At 41.1% G+C, this 22,302-nt stretch overlaps 1 protein-coding gene across 7 annotated transcripts in view; it reads right to left on the minus strand.

The window, feature by feature from the left end:
- Ncoa2 (nuclear receptor coactivator 2) overlaps positions 1 to 22,302 on the minus strand; it is a 231,072-nt gene that overhangs the window by 201,230 nt on the left and 7,540 nt on the right. The window contains exon 1 of one of the 7 annotated variants that reach the window (XM_087897232.1): positions 13,163 to 13,272. The exons of the other annotated variants lie outside the window; for them this stretch is intronic. The gene's annotated coding sequence lies outside the window, so the exon portion shown is untranslated. Of the gene's footprint in view, positions 1 to 13,162; positions 13,273 to 22,302 lie in introns of those variants that run through there. 7 annotated transcript variants of the gene reach the window in all.

Below are 22,302 nucleotides of genomic sequence, written 5' to 3' on the forward strand. Positions count from 1 at the left end.
CCAATCTGTGGTCTGCCTTTTCATTTTAACAGTCTCTTTAGGACAAAGAGCTTTAATTGTAAAGTCCTATGCTTCACTTTTTCATCATTAGTCCTTTGGCATTTCAACAAATCCTTGCCTGGGCTCAAGTCATATAATCTTTTTCTAAAGCTTTCGTATTTTAGCTTTTCTATTTAGGTCTATGAAACATTTAGAACAAAAAGGTCAAGAAGACAAGGTTCATGTGTGTATTTAAGAAAAATTCATAAGGGGCTGGAGAGATGGTTCAGTGGTTAAGAGCACTGATTGTTCTTCCAAGGGGCCCCAGTTTAATTTCCAGCACTCCAATTCAATGGCAGCTCACAACTGTCTGTTACTCCAGTTCCAGGGGACCTGACACCCTCACACATACATACATACAGGCAGGCCAAACACTAATGTTCATAAAAATTTAAAAATTAAAAAATAATCCCCAGGACCCTCATAAAAAAGAAAAAAGTTCATCTATAAATATAATCTATGTGCCAGGCAGTGGTAGCACACGCCTTTAATCCCAGCACTTGAGAGGCAGAGGCAGGTGGACCTCTTTGAGTTCAAGACCAGCCTGGTCTACAAGAGCTAGTTTCAGGACAGGCTCCAAAGCTACAGAGAAAACCTGTCTCGAAAAAAAAAATAATAATAATCTATGATGACACACCTTTAATCCTAGCATCACTTGGGAGTAGAGGCAGGTGAATTTCTTGGAATGAGGGCGGCCCTGAACACCTCTGGCTTCCCTACTCATCATCTGATGCCTCATATACACATTCCCAAAACCACGAGGCCCTTAGCCACCGCTCCTCAAGGATGGCCCCAGATTGGGCTTGCTTGAACTTCCAGACTATAAAATTATGAACTTTCTGGAAAAAAAAAAAAGACAATAATTACTGATATTTTGCGCATGGGTGTTTTTCCTGCATGCACACCACATGCATCCTTGTGGAGCCAGGAGGGTGTCGGGTCCTGGACTATAGCTATGGACAGCTGTGAGCTACCGTGTGCTGGCGGAGATCAAACTCGGGTCCCCTGGAAGAGCGACCAGTGAGTGCTCTTAGCCACAAATATCTCAGTGGCTCCTCTCTCTTCTGTATAAAGCACTCAGCGTCATCCATCTTGCTACAAGGCAAATGGAGTGACACAACTAACATCCAACTCCACGATGTCAAAGATGCAGAAACAATTATTGAAGTTTTGAATTGAAGAAAAGCTTTTTGCTTGGCTAGTAATTTGTTTATGTCATCAGGTGAGACAGCGCTTTTAAAACCAGAAAGAAGTCACAGAAAGGCTGGAGAGATGGCTCACTCAGTGCAAGCACAGAGAGCCGCATTCAGATCCTGAGCACCCTCATAAAAACTGGGCCACAGCCTCTGTAACCCCAGCACTTGTGTGGCAGACACAAACAGATGAATCCCCAGAGCTCAAGGACCAACCAGCCTAGTCTTAGCAACGAGCTCCAGGATCAGAGCAACTGAAGGAGACAACCAACACTGACCTCTGGCTTCCATGCATGTGTGCACACACACACATGTACATATACTACAGGGGATCTAGCTGGAAATCAAAAGGAAGCAGAATATTTTATTTCAGCAAACCCCTTGTAGAGTTGAGAATTAAAACACAACTAAAATGAGATTTAGAAGATGAAGCCCTACATGTTAACACAGCTGTAATGACCGACTGCCAGGAAGCCACTGACGTGCTACTGTGCAGACCTGCTGGAAAGCTAAAGGTGAGTCTTTTATGCCTGCATACCCAGAGACATCCTCACATATGCTTGGACATCAGGCCACCTCAAATCACTGCATTTCTTTTGAAAGCCTGTCCCTAAGGACCCATGAAATAGTGATACCAGTCTATACCAGAAGGCTCCACCACATCTCATAGTCAACAGTCAGAGAGAAAACACTCACAGGAGGGCAGGGTATGCATAGGGTCTTAAGCAAACTTGGCAAACACTACCACTTTATCAATCCTGTGGGGAAAATGTTTGTGCACGCACGCGCATACACAACCACATCTGTGCATTTAGCTTCACATTTTTTACCTGAACTTTGGGTATTACACTCTGAAACTTCCCTTTATATTCATTAGCTTTGTTTTTTAGTTTTATGCTGTATACAGCAAACTAAAGTGAATTTAGGACTTATTAGTGAGTTACAAAATTCAGATTGAATGGAAAAAATCCTACTAAAGAAACGAGAAAGGAGGTAAACAGATGGACCGTCTCTGAACTCCATGAGGTTATGAAACAAGTACAAGTGTAACATTATCTTAAAGGATTATGGTAAGGTGGCTTATTTTACACAAAACTTCCATTAAAAAAATAGGCCAACAAACTTCAATTTTAGTTGACAGTCACAATCTATTCACTTTAGCCCGAGGTGGTAGTGTTCGGGGTACAGGTCAGGTCAGTCCAACACCTATTTAATCCCATTTCCTGAGACCTTCCTCAGGTGCGTCTTTCATCCTCCACCAGGAAGCTCTGGGCTCAAGCTGAGAAGAGCTGTTTAGGAACAAATCTCAGCTATCTACGATGCAAGGCTGGACTGGCCAGCTCTCGACCCCTGAAGCAGACCCCAGCTCCGGTTGACACCAGCAGCACACAACCATCGATCTAAATTTTCAAAACTGCACATTGATTTCCACTGATGACGGTGGGATGGCTTTCTGCAGCAAAAGGGCACACACAATGCTGTGCTCTACACAAAGTGACAATGACCAGCCGGGAGTAAAAACATGCTGTAGGCATTCATTTTTAAGACTTGAAATTCAAAACTCTTTCAATGATCGAAATCACAAAACAAATAACACTAATGAAGGACCTCTAATAGTCCTTTTGTATATATGTATTCTTATACATCTTGATTTCACAGAAACTCTTTTATAGAAATGAACCCATCTTTCAAAGAAAATCTTATTGCTGATCTATTAGAAACTGTCTGCAATTCTAACACATTTATACCCCTCTGAGATAATAAAAAAGAAAATAGTGCCCAACAGTCAATCTAATAAGGTATAAATACATCAAAATCCAGTTCCATTGATCAGTATTACCCAAAATATTCGTTACAAAAATTAAATCTTTGAACACTTCTCGGGGGCTGGAGAGATGGCTCAGTGGTTAAGAGCATTGCCCGCTCTTCCAAAGGTCCTGAGTTCAATTCCCAGCAACCACATGGTGGCTCACAACCATCTGTAATGAGGTCTGGTGCCCTCTTCTGGCCTGCAGACATACACACAGACAGAATATTGTATACATAATAAATAAATAAATATTTTTTAAAAAAATGAACACTTCTCATACCTTTAATTAGTTTGGCAATTTTGAGCCAGCCATCTTTCCATGAAAAATAAGCTGGATTGTTTAAACAGGTTTTAAGAAACAAGTCCAAGCCTTACCATAGTTAACACACACATACACACACACACACACACAGTTTTTCATGCTTCTGCCTAATAAAATGGAATTTTCAATCCAGAATTCCAGGCACTGAGTTGAAAAGAATTGCTGTCGTTTCGACAGTAGTACAAATAGAAATATGTAAATTAGTTCATGGATAGAATCATTCATTCAGATAAAAGGTTTTTTAAAAAAACACATTAAGAACCAAAAATGTGACAGTTCTTGCACAAAGTCTAAAAATGAGGCAGCTGCTAGCATTGGAGCCGATAAACTCAAATTAAATGGGCAGGCAAGTACGGGGTTTTGCTTGCCAAGAAAATAAAAGGCCCGATCTGATAATGTGTCGATCTCACAACTAACACCAGTGAGTTTCCCTCTTGTTCTGTAGACTTTTACACTGGCCTAGGTACTAGGGCCAAAATCATTGTCAGGGTCTTCAATAGGAAGCAGAAAATTTCACCCTACGTTGGAACTACAAGTGATTAACTAAAACGGATTGATTACCTCCGGTTATCAATTTCCTGGAAAACCTGGGTCAGTGGCACAGCCTAACAGACACTGTATCCACCTCACATTTGGGACCTTGGATACAATGGCCACATACTGGGTCAAAATACAACCCAAATGGTTTGTATTAATAACTAGACATGCAGTTATTCAGTCAGACCTATTAATGCAATACATTTGAAGATGTTATTCTAAGCTTTTAGGTGCTATATAAAATTATTATATAATATAAAAAGTTAAAAAGATGATAGAAGTTTGTCTCCAGGTTGAAGAATGTCAAGCCACCTCTCCACCGCCACTATAAAGTAGGTCTCTCCACAAGGCCTAACTATGCAAAATCAGGGGTGTGGCAAGAGGGGAAATTTTTAAGGAAGATGGTTTGTGGTTTTTCAAAGGAGTCTGACAATTCAAAAAAATAATCTCACTGATTTCTTACCATAAGTCCATGATGTACTACTATTCAAATAACAGGGGTGGGGAGAAACAGAAGGGCAGGATAAAGGGGAAACTGTGATAAGGATGTAAAATGAGTAAAAAAGTGTTCATTAAAATAAAATTAAATTTAAAAAATAAAGGAAAAGGCTGGGTTCTTATAATTTAGAATGCTTTTTCCCCAAGATCAAATAGTGAATTGGTGAAAGAGAAAACAACTTATTGGGCTCTGTGGTCCCAGCTCTTACAGTTACTACACTAAGATAACATCAAATGAACAAACTGTTATTTAAGTAAGGTTCCCTACAAGAAGGCTGGTGGTGTTGGCTATGGCTGTGTCAGTACCTTGGTTAATAGTAACATCAGCTTAGTCTGGTCTACAGAGCTCCTCTGTGGCTGGCAGGAAGTACGGTTCCATCTATACGTCCTTAAGTAAACACGCCACATTCCTCTCACAGGGTCCAACGGTTAAGAGCAAACAATGCGGGAAGTCTTTTACAAGTCTCTTAATGTTTTAAGTAGAACTTTAGAAAAGAAACACTATATGGTAGTTCGTGTGTGTGTGTGTGTGTGTGTGTGTGTGCGTGCGTGCGTGCACGTGTGTGGAGAGGGAGAGAGAGAGAGAGAGAGAGAGCGAGAGCAAGTGCGAGCACACGTGGAGGTCAGGACATCTTGCAATCTTGCATTTGTCATTCTCTCCTTCCACCATGTGGGTCCTGGGGACAGAACTCTGTTGTCGGGCTGGATTTAATAACTCCTGAAACATCTTACCAGCTCTATTCTCCTTATTTTAGCTGAATACCATGCAAGACTAAATTCCCAAATATAGTTAGAACAATTACCTGGCTTCTAGAAGATTTGGGTAAACTGAAAGCTTTCTACCCACCTCCTGTCTAGACAGCCACCATCTTCCACTTTAATCATATTTTGAGAAGTACTGGAGAAATCCAGTGTCTTGGAAATATTAATTAAATGCATTTAGCACATGACAAGAGAACAGAGATTCAAGCATCTCAAGATCACTGAAAAAAATAATTATCATGTGGCTCTACACAACCTTCCCAGGTTCCTGGCAAGTCTCCCTTCTCGGGTCTAGACAAACGCATCACTGCTGGATGAAGGTGTCGAGCTGTCTGCCTATCAGTAGCTCATGTTGTCAATGACAACAGTTTCTGCCATCATTTTAGCTTACTAGAGACTGTAGGAAAGAGAAAAAGGAACTCTGGCCAAGTAAATAGCCCACTGCAGTAATCTCGGAACTTGGTAGGTGAGGCAGGATCATTTTTTGAAGGAGTCTCCAAAGCACAATGAGCTCAAAGTCAGCACCAACACCTACACAAAGTTCTGTTTCAAAGAAAACAACTCCATATACCTACCAGTTATACACAGCACACCCAATGGGGGGCTACCCTTGTGTCTATTCAAAAGTTTATTATGTGTATATTAAAGACATCAAGAAAAAACTGCTTTGACTTTTCCTACATAAACTTTGAGCAACTAAATTTCTTCTTCTACCAGCTGTCGACGATCTTAGTATTGGCTTGCACACCAACTAAAATGCATGCAAAGATGACCAAAAGCTAGTTATGCACTGAATTACTGTCTTCTTTCCACATTAATTTTCCCTCTGAAGGATACAAATGTGTCAATGATTATAAAGTCACCCTGACATAAGAAAAGGTAGGTGTTTGAATGCGTCAATAGGACTACTTAAGGCACAGCCTGCCTTTTATAAATAAGACAGAAACAATGTCAAGCAGGATTTTTTTTTGGGGGGGGGTGATTTTTCAAGATCAGGTTTCTCTGTGTAGCCCTCGCTGTCCTGGAACTCATTCTGTAGACCAGTCTGGCCTTGAACTCTGAAATCTGCCTGCCTCTGCCTCCTGAATGCTGGGACTACTTCTTGGCCTTGGAGCAAATTCTTGATTCATTTTATTTTTTTGCTTTTTAATTAACTTACTTATTATGTGTATATAAGTGATATTTTTATGTGTACAAGTGTTCTCCTTGCATGTATATATGTGCACCACGTGCATGCCTATCCCCCTCAATTGGAGGCTGTGACCTACCATATGGGTGATAAGAATTGAATCCTCTGTAAGAGCAGCCGTGTTCTTAGCTGCTGAGCATTGTCTCCTCCAGTCCTTGATGCACTTTCCCATAAGTCCCCAATGACATAAACCACTATACAAAACCTCATCTTCACAAGAATTCTACCTTAGCTAATCTTATCCTTTAGATTCTGATGTTCCAGGCACCATGCTAGGCAAAAAGACGCAATTCTGATACCAAGGTGTGGATTCATGAGATCCCGGTTAAATGTCTGTGCCTCCTCCACCATGGGCTCCATTGCACCACCCATCCACATAGCACATCATCTACAACAGCATTCTGTGCCCGAGCACACCTCACTGTGAAGGGCTGTGAATCAAGACTCTGTTCTTCAGTTTGCATCTGTAAACTCAGAACCAATGCAGAAAATTCTGTGTGTTGAGACAGCTTCACTATGTACCCTTGACTGCCCTGGAACTGACTATGTAGACCAAACTGGCTTTGAACTCAGAGATCCACTTGCCATTCCTGCTGAGTGTTGGGATTATAGGTGTGCACTACCACACCAGGCCTCTTTCTTAATACAGAATGAAATATCTGAAATGTGCTTCAAAATAGTTGGAGTTGGTAAAGGACTAGATAAGATTATTGAAGTTTGTTTTATTATCCTAATTTTGTTGCTGTTGTTTTGTTTGTTTGTTTCCTTTGTCCTAGTTAGCCTCCCAACTCAAGCTGGCACTGAGCCTCAGGTCCTGATCACCCTGTCTTCATAGGCATGCCACTGCCTCCATAAGAATGAAAACAAGAACAAACAAACAAAAAAACCACAACAACAAAACAAAAAAGGAAAAACAAGACAAAAGTCCTGTAGAAAGACTTCCAATGAGCTTGAGAACTCAAGAATTTCAGGAGACTTTACAGAACCAAAATACCATCCTGCTAAACTGTCTCCAACTTGATTTTAAATTTTAACTTTCCATTGTGTCAAACTGCTCTGAAGTGCCGGCAGCAGTGCTGATGTGTCCTGAGGAATGTGTAAGGACGCTGGTAGAGGTCATGATGCATCCTACAAAGCATGATACAACACTCATCGAGCTGTCATGGCATAATTACCAAATGCAAAACAATTATGCTATCTTATTCAAGTTTATAGAGGTGATAACAAATGCAAAACTGAATTTCAAATAATGAAGCTCATGACATCAAGATCAAAACTAATAGACTGAGAATGTAACCGATTTTATTTACAACATCTCAAGAATCTCAGAATTTTTCATCCAAGTCAACAACTGGTCAAGGACTGTGCAGTGTAAACATGCACGGTTTCCTGACACACACCTTGGTCTCTCTATGTAGTCCTGGCTGTCCTGGAGCTTGCTATGTGGACCAGGCTGGCCTCTGCCTCCCTGAATGCTTAGAATAAAAGCATGTGTCACCATGCCCAGCACATGGCTTCTTGGCTATAAAACAGAACGGTAATATGTAATGTTTTCTCCACAAGATCATGTGACTAGGATTATCGGACAGTTCCCCTGCTGCCAACGTAAGGCGTCCTCTAACTCCAAAATTTTCCTTCTACTGAATGTGCTTGCTGTTTCTTAAACATACAAAAGCCGCCTCCATACAGAAAAACGCAGATAAAACGAAGCCTCTGTTAGGTCAGCAGCCATGTGCATGCTCTAGGAAATGAATGCTCGTGACAATCAGCGAGGGACAGAAGAGGGTATACCTGACACACTCCACCTGTTCTGTCTCTGAGGAACTCTTACAACTGTGAAATCTCCACATTTCTAATAACAGGTCAACTAGCTAAAACAAAGGATCATAAAAGCACATACAAATTTGTATCTAAAATGTCTTATGTCCACAGAGATGAAATAAATAAAACAAACAGGACTTGGTCCCCAAAAACTCATAAAAGAGTTGGGAACAGCTGAGTATGTGTTGCTGTAGGCCCATCTCTAAGAAACATTGCGAAGCTGCTTGCTAAGCACTGTGTTCAGAACTTCTAGAAGGGGAAGCAGGGATGCAAGGGGGCATGTACCATTCCCAGTGTTTTGTTTTGTTTTAATCTATCCAAGACAGAGCATGGAAGCCTCTTTGGTGACATACTAATTCCTTTCAATTAACTGTTATCACATGCCTTCGGATTAATAAGATGCGCTAGAAAGACAGCCTGTTACCCAGACGCCTCTCGTTCTGACTCACTGTAGATCAGCTGTGTTAATAATGCTTCACAACTTCTCTTTCCTGCTAAAAGCTCAAACGGGAGTTGATACGGCACATCACGAACTTCACAGATGGCCCTCTACAGTCTCCACAGCACCTACAGAAGAGCTCATTTGACTCACTAATACATATTCCTAAAATGTTCTAAAAACAAATGATCTAAAAAATAAAATGATCTAAAAACAAATATGAAAAACAAAAAAAGACAGTGAATTTCACATGCGGCATCTACCTTCAAGGCTAAAACAATATAGCACCCAAGGCTCAGCTTAGCTCCTGCAAGCACTGTGTGCATGCATGTACTTCAGGAATGAGAGCAAACCCCCAAGTATCAGGGGCAACAAGCAAGCATGGCAGAGGTGATGCTCTTCTCTCCAGAGTGTGCAACACCTCACCAGTAATTCCTGACAATGTGACCAAAAGTAAGACACAGCAGCACTCCTGAGCTACTGACCACATTTAAATAAGACTGTTGGGAATCCAGAGCCACCTAAAGAGGCTATGCTTTATGAGAACACACCAAAATCACCTTACGCAACTTCGCCCAGTGAATAAATGCTCTTCTAGTCCTCACGAACCGCAGAAGGCATTTGTTCCTGTGAACTTTTATTCTCTTTCCTTGCAGATTTGGAGAGTCCCCACAAAGGAATTTGATATATGAATTTTTTCATCCCTTCTGGATAAACAAGCACATTCCATTCACCAGGTAAACATAGGCTAATGACTGCGGACTTCAAATGTCATCAGTGAAACACAGATTTGTATTTGCTACACAATGAAAATTTCAGATAGTCAATTTATCCCTTCACAAAACTGCTAATGATCAGAATTAATGAAGCTGTCTGATGAAGCCCACTTCAGGACTTTGTGCTCTGAAGCATTAATTTACAAGACTATCTTCCAACCCCAAGAAAAGCAGATACCTGATTTTGGTGAATTAGCCCAACCATTCTTAGCAGGAGCTGCATTTTTTTTTTCATGAAAAGTATTGAAGAATAAGCCACAGATTGAACTAGTCAAAAGTAACATGTAGTCTCTTGCATTAATTTTCCCAAAAGAAAAGAGGTTTTATTTTAAATTATAATCAAACCAGCCAAATGACTTTAACATTGAGTTCCCATTAGATATTTCTCTGTCAAATCTAAGTATAATCTCTCTGTAGAGAATAACATTGTCTGCTTCTAAGACCAACACTTACATGTCAAACAAGCAGACAATCTCCCAGGTTAATGAAATGTGAATTCTGTGTACTTTATTCTTCAGATATTTTCAATATAATTTAAACGCCCTACCACTACTTTTTTCCTTAAAAGTCAGACACTTAACTGATTTAGGTCACCCTGTTCCCAACCTCTATATAAAACATGACTGTCAGCTGCACCAGTGACTGCGTGGAACCTCATGGACACAAAGGAACAGAAACTCCATAACCAGACGACACGTGAAATAATCAGCCTGTTGAGAAGCATGAAATTAATCCTACTGTGTGCTAACGGGTAATAAAAGCCATCCTCTAGTCTAACAAAATGGGTGCATATTTACTCTGAACGGCTGATGCACAACATTCCAAATGGCTTCTCACAGACTTGAACCTAAGTGTGCAGTGTGACCCTGTGCAACCCTGGACAGTGCATTAGTTGGCAAAGAATGCAGGCTACCTAAAAGCTGGACCATGGAGAACCCCAACACACAGTTAGTTCTTGTCTTTGGGACTGACTTCCTTTGGAACATTCTCATTTAAAAATATTAAAACAAGGGGCTGGAGAGATGGCTCAGAGGGTAAGAACATTGCCTGCTCTTCCGATGGTCCTGAGTTCAATTCCCAGCAACCACATGGTGGCTCACAACCATCTGTAATGAGGCCTGGTGCCCTCTTCTGGAGCAGAAAGAATACTGTATACATAATAAGTAAATAAATAAATATTTTAAAAAAAATATTAAAACGATCTACTTCAAGTTAAAATCCCAAAGACCTAGCGAAGACTGAAAGAACAGCAACACGTGTCAATCTTTAATCACCACAATGATAATGATGAAAGTAAAGATAACGATAAGAAACAATTAAAGAAATCAGGGCACAAGGTCACCCGTACACAAACAACGGCAGACAGCAGTGTCAACCAAACTGCTTTCATTCATGGACTTGAAAAGCAAGTCATCTACTGCATTCAAAGAACTCCAAAATTTGCCTGAACTTGGTATTAATGTCTTCCAAAAGGACATCCGCCAACTTCTGCGATTGTCTAAGCAATGTTCTAGACTCTGTGTGTTCAAGACATCATCTCCTATAAATATCTAAAAGAAAAACCTCATGGCAAGATCTTGTTTGATCCTTGAAGTTTAAATGTCTTTTTCAGAGGTGAGTTTGGAAGTGGTGGTGCACAGGATACCATCAGCCACTCCTGCACAGCACACCACAATTTTCTTCTGTCTCTGCTACTGCACACACACACACAGAGTGCTAGGGACTTAACCTAGACCCTTACTAGTCATATACTACACCACTGAGCTACATTTTTTGTTTGTTTACTTAATATTTAGTTTGAGATGGGGGTCTCACCAAATTGGTAAAGTAGCCTTGAACTTAAAATCTTCCTCCCTCAGGTTCCCTCCCTGTATGAGAGATTTCACAAAGAGTGAGCTCAAGCGCTGTACAGTCAGGCTCCCCTTGCCAGCCCACAATGACTATTACCCTTTATTTCCCAGATCTCTGGAATCCACCCTAGCTTCAGTGCTGGGGACCAAACCCAGGGCCTCACAAACTTATGGACTGTAGGCGAGGGCTCTACCTACACTTGCTGTCTGGTGGCACCTCAGTCCAAAGGTTCATCACAGATCACAACCCACCACATCTTTAAAAATCTGTTTCTAGACTCACCCATATTTTTTTCTAAGTCTCTACAAATAAGACCTTGGAATTTGAGAGACAAAGTAGATAACTAATGCACTCTAACATTTGCTAATTCTTGGAACCGGGACAATGTGTCACCTATACTTGTAGCATCTCCCCAGTAAAAGGTTGAACCACTCTGGGCTTTCAGAGCCACCTAGTTAATTATTACTCAATACCTGAGTGGCTTGTAGGACTACTGCCCTGGACAGAGTTCTAGTTTGACAGTCAATCTAGAGTCCACACAATGGAACACAGTATTATATGCCTGCAATCCCAGCACTCCGGAAGCTAAAGCAGGATCATGAGTTAGTTCTAGGACAGCCTGAATTGGAGCCACATAGCAAGACTTTGTCTCAACTGCAAGACCTTGTCTCAACTGCTGTGGGAGAATGGTCTTGTACACTATAAAGATTTGTCACTTCTATTGGTTTAATAAAATGTTGAATGGTCAGTGACCAGGTAAGAAGTACGGGAGGGACAACAGGACTAGTAGAGCTCTAGGAACAAGAAAGGCAGAGACCCAGTCACGAGCCAGATAAGATGAGAATGTCTTACTGAGAAAAGGTAACAAGTCACGTGGCTAAACATAGACAAGAATTATGGGTTAATTTAAATTGTAAGAGCTGAGTTAATAGGACAAACAGTTTATAACTAATATCAGCCTCTGTGTGTGTGTTTCTTTGGAACTGAACAGTTGTGTGACCAGCTAGGACAGAAATCTGCATCTATACTCAACAAACAAAGCAAAAAGTGTTATGCATGATATACCCATAAGCTGTTAAAAAAAAAAAGTTTTAGAAAGACTAATGTTTCAATTCTCCTTTGTGATAATCTAGGAATCTGAAACAGATTTATTTTAAAACCAGATTTCTAATTCATTACAATTCATTAACAATGAGAGAGATCTTAACAACTATTATCCCCACCAAACAAAAAAGGATTTAGAAGCAAGTCGGGCTATATATGCCTACAATCACCAACACGAGGAAGCTGAGGCAGGAGCTTGTTCAAGAGCTGGAGGTCAACCCAGGCTAGTGAGTACAAGGCAAACCAATGCAAGAATTAAGGATACGAGACTAGGAAACATTCAAACATTTGCCTAAGGGAACAAGTCTAGCCAGAAGCAAAATATTCTTTTTGGTTTGGTTTGGTTTATATTTTGTTTGTTTTTTCAGACAAGATTTCTCTGTGTAGCCTTGGCTGTCCTGGAACTCACTCTGTAGATCAGACTGGTGGAGAACTCAAGACATCCGCCTGCCTCTGCCTCCATGTACTAGAAGTAAGATGTGCACCACCACAGCCTGGCCAGAAGCAAACTATTCTTAATCATTATTAAATGACTAGTGAATACAATATATACTTAATCATTATCAAAGTTCTTTTTGAAATAAATTCCCTACAAAAAAGGGGGAGTGGTCAATGAACATCAAAAAGTTCTGTCTTACTATATATATATATATACATATATACATACTATATATATATACACATACATACACACACACACACTCACTCATGGATGTAATGTTAAGACTGGCTTTTGTGAACAAAAAAATATCTACTTAAATTTCAGACTGATCACTTGTATCTCAAAAATTAGTAATACTTTGTTAGGCTGTGATACATACGGCTCCCAGAGATGACTCCAGCCTCCAATCTGACCTGCTCATCTTCTCTGTCTCCACTGACCGTCCAACTCAGGAGACTCACAACACAGGAATAAGTGACTCGACACAACCTTTGAGGCAGTCACAAGAGAAATACAGCTTTCTTAAGACAAATGTTTTTTGTTTTTTAATCCTAGCTGCCAACACTGTGGGGAGAGGGTCTGCTCTGGGATTCTAGCCTATAGCCCCAGATCAGATCTACCAAAGACCTGCACCAGGCCTGGTTCTGAAGTCTCCTAGCTGAGATCCAGCTGTCACGCAACCCGGAAATCATGCCCATCTTTCCAATTATTACTCCCATCCTCTATGAGCATGACACCAAGTTTAAAGTGGCAGTCACAGCACATTAAACACAAAAGGGCCCTTGTATGGACAAGCATCCGGTTCTCATGTTGCTCTTTTTTTTTTTTAAACTTTTTATGATTTATTTATTTTTATGTGCATCGGTGTGAAGGTGTCAGATTCCCCTGGAACTGGATCTTCAGACAGTTGTGAGCTGCCATGTGGGTGCTGGGAATTGAACCCGGGTCCTCTGGAAGAGCAGTCAGTACTCTTAACCGCTGAGCCATTTCTCCAGCCCCCTCATGTTGCTCTTAATAAAAGTGCTTATCAAATGAGAGGAACCGAGAACACACAGCAACGTTTCCATCTACACCTCACAACAATGCCACTCTTCAGAATGCCTTTCTACATGCTGGTGCCACCTAGGAAATAATCGTGGCAGGTGGTGTCTGCAGCTCAATTCAAAACTAAGGCATCCTGCCAGCGCCTACACCTAACAAACTGTACTGCTTGTTACAAGTATCTGTAAGTACTCGAACACTATTCTTTATTCTAAAGGATTTGCACAGTAATTAAATCTCTTTCCTTTCCTAAACTGTAAAAGCTTCCTTGACAGGGCCATTTCTTTCTTTTTACTCTGTATTACTATGCCTGGCATATAAAAGGCACTCATTAAATTTTTGCTGAATAAACAAAACAAACCTTGTTATCTGGTATCCAAATTCACTGCAGATAAGATGCAGAAAATTAGAAAGGGGTAATTGTTATTTAAAACACACACACAATTCCATTTTAAAAGGGGTCACACTCTGGCTGGGGATGCAGTCAGTAGAATGCTTGCCTCTAGCATGTTTTAGCCCCTGGTATTATGGGGGGAGGATATATATTTAAATATACATGTGCATATATATCATAATATAAAATGACAAGAACAATAAGATTATTCTATAATATACCAATAGGACAGTTCTGGAAAGTTCTACAAAATAAATTAAAAAGTAAATTATCCTTGTTACTTGTCATTTGAGACTATTGCCTTAATAAAATTGTCCTTATGATCGCAGTATAGTTAGAAACCTAAACAGACTATAGAGAGACTCAGTAAAAATGCTCAAGAAGTCATTCCACGGAAAGGTAAGGTCTCAACGGAGGCTTCTTGGGCCATGTTCAACCTCACTCACTTATCCAGCAACTTCCTAACTCTTCTGGAGAACAGAAGAACACCCCAAAACTGACAGAACAAGCCCACCCACTGGGACAACTTATCCGAACTCTTAGAAATGCACTCTGGGTGGTGGACACCATTTGAAGGAATAAAAGCTAGGAAAGAAGATGAATGAGTGGGCTTGGCTAGACTCTGAACTGGATTAGGTTCAGCTTTGAGAACCAAAGCTTAATGGTTTTGAAGATGCCTGGGAAAACTGACAGACGAGATCAGGCACTCATTCTGATGGTTGAGTACAGCACCGAGTGTGTTTGTGTGCTGACACGGGACAGCGTTTTTAAGATGTTCTTTATGGGTAAAGAACGCTATCTACCACATAACTACGCACACTGAGAGAGAATGGGGGAAAGACAGTAGACCTACATAAGACATGTGTGTATGAAACTCACACAGACACTCACTTCATTGTCCTTTCCACCCTTTGGAAAGGAATTTTTTACAATGAAAAGATGAGGCAAGAGGAAGAGAGAGAATCGTTAGGACAGCCCATGCTCCAATACTTTCGTCGTTTGAAACTTTTCATTTCAGGAAAACAAAAATATAACAACAGCTCATTTTAAAAGTTGTCCTTAAGATATTTTGTGGAGCTTAGAACAAGAGAGAGCCTCCTCCACCTGAGGCCTGGACTGCTGTACTTAATATGGTCAGTGGCTGTCGACCCAATATTAACGGATGACAGACAGACAGCCTTCTCTGACTTACTCTGCAAATTAAAATGAGAAATTATGGGTAGTACTAAAGCCATGAGTGGTACACTCTTTAATCCCAACAAACACTTTGGAGGCAGAGACAGGAGGATTTCTGTGATTATGAAGCCAGTCTAGTCTACATAGAGAGTTCTGTGAAAGTCGGTACTACATAGTGAGCTACTGTCTCAAAACAAACTAAAATTGGGGGCTGCGGCTGGAGAGAAGGCTCAAGGGTTAGAGCACATACTGTTCTTCCAGGAACCAAAGTCAGGTGCTTACAACTGCCTCAGCTGCAGCTCCAGGGGTCGGATGCCTCTGGCTTCCATGGGCACCTGCATCTATGTGTGCACACACACAACGCATTTTTATATAAGTCAACTCTGGAAAATTAGAATATTTTCACAAGTGTAATTATAGTGTGTGTGTGTGTGTGTGTGTGTGTGTGTGTGTGTGTGTAGTGTGTGAATTCTAAAGCCTAGGCTCTTTGGATAATTGTAGAATTTCATCATCTCTTGAGGCATTAGCCCTTCAAGCAATACTTCTGTTCTCATTATTACTTCTTCAATAGAAGCAGTGCCAACCCTGGCATGCATCTTTGTGTTCCATTTGGTTTGTTACCTTTCTCAAACCACCGAGTACCCAGTTTCCTTCAGCTTTTCTCTCCACTATAAACTGAGATTATTAATCCCTCTTTTCTCTGTAGTGTCCAATACTCTGCAGAGGAAAATCCAATAAATCCAAGCATTAAAAAAAAAATGTCTGATTTTATCAAAGTCACAAAGCAAAAAATGTGTTAATTGTTTCTGAGGCAAACACAGTGGATTTGCTTCCGTTCCTGTAGGACAATTTTAATCTATAACTGGTTCATTAAGCAACTTAGTAATGACTTTGGAACATTTTTGGACTCCTTTTGTTCTGGTTCATTATTTCGGTGTTAAGATTAGCAACAGGAATTCCTAAAATAATTTTCATGTCAAAGGCATGCTTCCTAAGTTTTAGAATAACTCATCTGCTTTCTCTAGGCAAATCAAGAGAAAATGAAGTTATACCACAACATGTACCCACAGGAAGAACACACTTCCAGGAACAAAGTTTGATGCACACAGTAGAGACAGTAAGACTCGAAGGTTAAGGATTTGGCGATATCATTCTATAATGAGTGGGAAGTTACATTATTAGGAAAGGAATATTGTGGGAAGATCAGTCTATTAATGACTTGCAGCAGAGAAGTGGATTTAAGTGCCAGTCAAAACAGTCTTTAGGCTGTTCATCTGTTCTACACACTGTAGGAAGTAAAAGATAAGAACACACATATGTACAGTATATATAATTTGTATATATACAGTATTTATATATACAGTCGTTTGAAAGTTTTCATTTATATATATACTGTATATATAATTTGTGGGGGGGTGGGGGTGGTTTGAAAGAAAATGACTCCCAGAGGAAGTCGCACTATTAGGAGGTGAGGCTTTGCTGGTCTTGCTGGAGGAAGTGTATCATTGTGAAGACAGGCTTTGAGGTCTCGTATATGCTCAAGCCCTGCCCAGTGAGAGAGTTCACTTCCTGCTGCCTGCATATCAACATGTCGCAGCTCCTTCTCCAGCACCATGCCTGCCTACACGTCACCATGGTCCTCACCATGATGATAATGGACTAAACCTCTGAACCTGAGCCACTGCCTCACTTAAATGTTTTCCTTTATAAGAGTTACCATGGTCATGATATCTCCTCACAGCAATAGAAGCCCTATGACAAAAGCCTTTAATCCCAGCACTCGGGAGGCTAGTTCCATGACAAGCTCCAAAGCTACACAGAAACCCTGTCTCGAAAAACAAAACAAAAACAAAAAAAGCCCTAAGACAATATGTATAGGTGTAGCATGTATATACACAAAGTATGTGTGCATATGTATAATGTGTAGGTATATGTATAGTGTCTGTGCATAGCATGTATGTGTACACATGGTATATGTGCACATGCACACAACACGTGTTCTGAACCAACGAGAAAGTAAGTATAAGTTCCTGAATCATTCAGATGTGCACACTTTAGTTACGGGACACAATGGATAGTGTCTTACCAGATGAATCAGAGAATTTTAGTTCCTGGTCTTTTGAAGAATATATATGGAAAGTAGTCTTGGTTTGCTCCCTTCTGTTCTCATGTCATCAAGGATTTATTTTCTTTCTTCCCTTGACTAGAAACATCAGTCACCAGTACTTTGGATGACTTAGTAAAGTACTAATACATCCTTTAAAGTCTCTCAAGACGCAAGGAGATGGACACACTCTTCTTGCTTTACTCTGCCTTGATTATTTTACAGACCTCCCTGCACAGTCCCTCTTTACACTGGTGTTTTACACATGCATGCACACTAGAATGATGTGCACAGGAGTAGCCCAGGCCAGCTCCTGGGGAGATATCCAGATGCAGATGCTGATGAGGGGCTGCCCCAACCTCCCATCTGGCTAAGGTCAGCCCTTCTCCCCATTTCTTCCCCCAGCACACCCTCCAGCTCCTCCCTCACACAGAGCATGATCCTGAAAGGAAGAGGGCCAGGCCAGTCCAGGTATGGCGGCCCAGCTGCTTCCTGCCTAAGTGCTGGCAAGCTCAAGCTCCAGTGCTGTGGTCCAATCCACTTCGATATCCAAGCACAATGTTAGGCTTTTGAAGGGAAACGATAACTATCAATACATATTTTCGATCAACAGTGATGTTTGTGTTATTTTCTTGTATTACATCTAATATCTTAGTCTTCCATTTGTCTTCAGTTCATGATTACTTGTGACACTTGATTGAGATAATGGTACATCATATACCACCAAGCTGTCCACGGAATTTCCGCTTCCGTCACTAGTCTTTCTAGCACCTGTTTACTTCACAATGATTCTGATGGTGGTGAATACAAAAACTAACATTTCTAGGCAGTTTTTCCATCAGCCTTGAATGGAAAAGCCTTAAGGCACCAAGACACTAATACAACTTAAGACTTCAGCAAGAATATACACTGAATAAACAGGGCTCAAATGGAATTCCAGAAAATAATTCTTTTCCTCGGGGAAAGGAAGGGGTAGAGGGGACAGAGTCACATACACCTGACAAACCTTACATTCACTATGTAGCTGAAGATAAACTTAAACTTCTCATCCCTACTCCCCACACACACACACACACACTAGCTCCTGAGTGCTAGAATTGCAGGTGTGTGCCGGAACACTTGGTTTACTGGCTGCTGGGGACTGAAAACAGGACCTTGCATATGCTAGGCAAACACTACCACCTGAGTTACATCCTCGGTCCTCACAAGCAAACGTCCTTTTTCTTTCTCTGTATTCTTTCCCATCTATTTATGTATTTAAGTTAGATAGGGTTTCATTTTTGCAGCCTTGGCTAGCCTGGAAACACACTATGTAAGCCAAACTGGCCTTGAACTCACAGAGATCCAACTGGCTGTGCCACCATTCTTAGCAAAAAATACATGCATACATACATACATACATACATACACACATTCATAAATTTAGAGGCAAGTATTCCTAAGGCCTTACAGTTTTGATCAATCTTAATTCATTTATAAGACTGTGGAGTTATGTAATAATATCCTTAAAGCAGAGAAATACATAAAGATATGGAATATAGCAATGCAACTAAATAACACACTTAGTGCCCCTACTGCTGGCCAGCATCAACTAGTTTTTAATCAATCAGTTAATAACTGCTAACCAGGTGGTGATGGTGGCACACGCCTTTAATCCCAGCACTCAGGAGGCAGAGACAGGTGGATCTCTGTGAGTTGGAAGCCAACTTGCTTTTGGTCTACAAGAGCTAGTTCCAGGACAGGCTCCAAAGCTACAGAGAAACCCTGTCTCAGAAAACAAAAACAAAAACAAACAAACAAAAAAAAAACAAAAAGAAAGGAAAGAAAGAAAGAAAGAAAGAAAGAAAGAAACCCTGTCTCAGTTAATAACTGCTGTAGTTGGGCTAAATGATTTTAAAAATCACATTCTTAACAGAGAGCTAGCTGTCTCACTAAATGCTGTACACAGGTTATACCTACCCACTAGAAAGGGACACTACCTGCCATGCTCCTCACATGAAATTCTTAGGATAGTAACAAACCTCCCCCATCACTGCGACTCTGCATTTCACCTCTGCCCATCTCCCATCTCCATGTCTCCAGTATTATATCTGGGGAGGGAGAGAGAGATTAGGGGCAAAGGATGAAAGGGAAAGGGGAAAACGTACAGAGCCAACCCCGGTGCAACCGGTGAGAAGTAGTGCACTTATTTATCATTCCAACTTCCGCTGCCGGAGAGTGAGCAGTGACTGGTGGGGGCGTGGCTCGGCTTCTCCTCTACACACAGCCCCTGGCAGCACAGGCAGCAGGGGCAGGAAGCCTCTAGAGCTGGCAAGACCCCGAGACTCCCTTAATACCCAGGCCAAGACGTCACTGTGTTGAATCTGCAGAAATTCTCATTCTGAATTTTAGTGGATTTCTCTGTTCTTTACTTAGGAGCCTAACGAGTACATATGGAACAATCTCCTCCCATCCCAACAATAACTACTCAAAAGCAACTGCGTGCTAAGTGAATGTTACAGTTATGAAGGATTCTAACCATCTATATACAGTAAGGATTTTACATATGATATGGATCTGGTGCTTAGCACACTGGAAGCCCTGGGCTTGATGCACAGCACCACAAAAATATATGGATTAAATGTAACAGTAGAGAATAATACCACATGCACATACATTAATAATACCATTAAAAAATTGTACCATCTACAAGAGCTAGTTCCAGGGCAGGCTCCAAAGCCACAGAGAAACTCTGTCTTGAAAAACCAAAAAAAAAAAATTGTTCCTACCAGGCAGTGGTAGAATACGCCTTTAATCCCAGCACTCAGGAGGCAGAAGCAGGCAGATCTCTGTGAGTTCGAGGCCAGCCTGATCTACAGAGTAAGTCCCAGGACGACCCGGGATATACAGAGAAACCCTGTCTCAGAAAACCAAAGTGGAGAAAAATTGTTCCTTAGACTAAAACGACGGTTCGGTGGCTAAAAAAAAAAAAAAGCACTGGCTGCTCTTTCACAATTCCCTGGGTCTGATTCCCAGCACCCACATAGCCACTCAAAACTATCTATATAGCTCCAGTCCTTGGGGATCTGATGTCTTCTTCTGGCTTCTGTGGGCACCAGACATGTACTTGATGCATGGACAAATGTACGCCAAACACTCATACACACAAAATAAAAATACTTCTTAAAAATGTTATTCATAACTATCAAAATTCTCCGTTTCGACAGGCTCTAAAGATGGCCTAGAAATGAGGGATGACCAAGGATCCTTGAAAATAACAATTACATGGGGGCGGGGGGTTCTGAGCTTGAACCCAGAATACTGGACAAGCAGTCCAGTACTGAGCAACATCCTCAGACCAGAATTCAATACATACATACATTCATACATATATTATAAATATACATACATACATACATACACACACACACACACACACACACACACATTTGTTGCTAAATGGTTTGGGTTGGGTTGGGTTGGGTTTTTGATACAGCATCTTTCTACATAGCCCTGGCTGTCCTGGAACTCACTACGTAGACTAGAAATGAAAAATGAAAATGAAATTTATGCCCTGGCAATGCTGAAGCATGCATGGGTGGTTCTGTGAACTGGTCCATATTGGGTTTCATGATCTAAGTTGATGAGGACGACTGACCAGGTCTCTTCCTCAAGAGGGCATCAGATCTCATTACAGATGGTTGTGAGCCACCACGTGGTTGCTGGGAATTGAACTCAGGAGCTTGGGAAGAGCAGGCAGTGCTCTTAAACACTGAGCTATCTCTCCACCTGGCCTCTAAATCAGAGATTCTACTGTCTCTACCTACCTAATGCTAGGATTAATGGTATACACCACCATGCCTGGCACAATTCAATATTCTGACTTACATTTTCAAAATAACTCAAATTTTTTATCTGTAAGCATATTAACAATGGAAAGAGAAATTTTAAGACAAATATTAAATGTTCTTACAAAAGCAAATGTGACGCAAATGTAGAAGAATGACCCATGAGCAGATTATATAAGGAAGATGGAGCTTGCTGGAAGAACCCACCCTCATTCAGCTGTGGCCTGGAATGGGCAGGGAGCAGTTAGCAGCAGCAAATTCTGGAACTCACACTCTCCAAGTGAAGCCTTTGGGAGTCTGGAACAGCATGTCATGGGGACATACGCTACTATCAGAAAACCCCAGGCACTGCATTTTCATCTGACAACAGGCCCTGGGTCCTGGCAGCTGGAAGATTGCAAGCAGTGTGTGCAGACCCTGTCAGAGCACAGGAGTTTCCTGAGAGTGCGCCTGCTCCCTGCAAACAATTGAGCAGACAGAAGAATTCCACAAATAGCATAGCAGAAGTCAGATGACTGAATATATTAGCGGCCTCCTTTTGGGCCTCTGGTATCTCAACACAGAGTCATCGGTGCTACATGGAGAACACAACACTTGCCAAAAGGCATCACACAATCTGGGCCCCACAGTTACACGTACAGCATCAAATCTATTTTGAAGAAATAAAAAAAAAAACCAAATAGCTAGGTTAACCCCTCATCCTTTCCAAACCTATATCCCTATAAGTGTTCCCTCAACTATTTTCTACCTATCCCCAACAATCAAGTTTTCCATAGAGAAAACAGACAAGAATATGGTTTTACAAAATAAACGGACTGATGTTTAAGGCTCTGAATGTGAGCCTTAAAGACAGCAGGAACCCCAAATAAGCAGGCCAGAAGTAAGAGCTGCCTGGGGTTGCAAAGCATTTCAATAGCTTGACTGTGTGGCCCTGGAAGTTACCTGACAGTTATCTGTCCATTTCCTTCCTGAGTGGC

The sequence above is a fragment of the Myodes glareolus genome, chromosome 16 (assembly GCF_982192425.1).
Source record: "Myodes glareolus chromosome 16, mMyoGla1.1, whole genome shotgun sequence".
NCBI classification, from domain to species: domain Eukaryota; kingdom Metazoa; phylum Chordata; class Mammalia; order Rodentia; family Cricetidae; genus Myodes; species Myodes glareolus.